This window comes from Bactrocera latifrons, unplaced genomic scaffold (assembly GCF_001853355.1).
Source record: "Bactrocera latifrons isolate USDA-ARS-PBARC rearing strain unplaced genomic scaffold, ASM185335v1 scaffold_68, whole genome shotgun sequence".
Classification (NCBI taxonomy): domain Eukaryota; kingdom Metazoa; phylum Arthropoda; class Insecta; order Diptera; family Tephritidae; genus Bactrocera; species Bactrocera latifrons.
Genome location: NW_017537356.1, coordinates 227203 through 229078, shown reverse-complemented (window position 1 = coordinate 229078; position 1876 = coordinate 227203). Strand labels below are relative to the sequence as shown.

Sequence of the window (1876 nt, the reverse complement as noted above, 5' to 3'; positions counted from 1 at the left end):
AAATGTTTTATTTGAATTTAACTAAAAAAGTAAAAAAAATATTAGAACGGGTTTTATGTAAAAATCATGTAAATAAATTTCGTAGGCATTTTTATTGTTTTTTCTTAAAAAAAATGTGGTTTTTATGACGTAAAATAATAATTGAAATCAAATCTGGCTGCTTCCGCTCGACTAGCTGTGACATCAATAAAACTAGTTACGCCAACAAATTTGATATTTGATGCAGCTAATTTTTTTAAAATTTTTTTTTTAATTTATTCAGTTTGATGATGATTTTTTATGGTAAATATTTTATATAGTTTTTTATTATAATTTTATATTGCTATTATTATTATTATTTTTTATTTTATAATTTTTAATTTTTTTTTCACGTTTCATTAATTCTTGCATTATTGTCATCATCATTTTTATTTCGTTTCACACGCTCATAAATCTCATTCTCTGTCATTGTTTAGCTTTTACGCTAAGCCTTCATAATTATTATGTTTTCCACTAAAAATTTTTATTAATTTATGCAGCTTTAAAAATGTATTTTGATTTTTTTCTAATTTTAAAACATTTTTCTTTAATATTGTAGCATTTTTTAACTATTTTAACGTTGCAGTTTCGCTGCCGCTGCGCGACTCTTCGGTTTCATTTACATTTTTGCGTGGGATATTTTTGACGTAGCAAAGCACACAGCCAGTACATGCAAACATATCAACAAACAAACATCTATACAGCCATACATATGTATTTATGCAAATGCGCTAGCTTTTTTGTGCATTTTATTTGCTTAATTTGCTTTAAATATTAAAAATTGCTAATATATGCGCCTAAGTGCCGCTTTAAATTGACACTGATGGCTTCTTTAAAGGGTTTGCTATTAGCGCGATTTATTTATTTTTCATGGCTTTACTTGACAAGCTTTATTTATGTACATATGTAGGTATGTGTGTTGCATATTTTTGTTTAAATTGTTAATTTTTTATTTTCATTTTGCGATTTGTGTTTTCAAGTCGCGTAGGCGCGTCTCTCTGGCGTTTAACTGAAAAGCTATTATTTATATTTATTGTATTGCTAGTAGACGTCTGTGAGTATGTATGTGTATACTGTTGAGTTATTGACAGTTGAAAATTTATGTGTTATACACCGAGCGATTTTGTAGTTATAGTTAAGTGTATTTATAAATAATATTATGGAAAATTATAGCAAATATTATGAGAGGTTGAGGAAATGAATGTTCGTTGTAATGGATGTGTGGGTATTTTTTAAAGCTTTGTTCTTTTTAATTTGTTAAGAAATGTTAGAAAAATTAAATTTGTCTTTAATTGTAAAAAATATCTAATTTTTGTATTTAAAAAAAGTTGTAAATTAGTTAAAAATTATTATTTTTTTAATTTTTGTCAAAAAATAGCCGGTTGGGTAGACCAAATTTTTAATTTCTATTTTATTTAAAAAATATTTGAAATTGACTAAATATCAAAATTTCGTAATTTTTATGTTTTATGACAGTTAAAAAAATTTTTAAAAGTTCATAAAATTTATGTAAATTTGTGTTTCAGAAATTTTTGTTTTTAAGCTTTACAACGAGCTGAACTTTAATTGATTTTTGAAAAATTAATTTTCAGATTTTTTTTTGAAAAATATTTAAAATTTTTGTTTTAGTTTCGAAAACAACTAATAATTTTTAAAAGCTGATTTCTCAAAAATAATTTTCAGGATTTTTGTTTGTAAAAATTATTTTAAAATAATTATTTTTTTTTGCATGTAATAATTATTTTAAAGTAATCTGCAATTTTTGGAAAAATTATTTTAACAGCTTTTCTGAGGGAAAATTATTTTCAGAAGTTTTTTTCTTGGTAAAAATAATTTTCAGAAGTTTCTTTTTGGAAAA

General features: G+C 23.6%; 1 protein-coding gene across 3 annotated transcripts in view; it reads right to left on the bottom strand.

Moving 5' to 3' along the window:
• The window catches only part of LOC108975678 (teneurin-m), a 391476-nt gene that overhangs the window by 250914 nt on the left and 138686 nt on the right, over positions 1-1876 (bottom strand). The window lies entirely within an intron of this gene.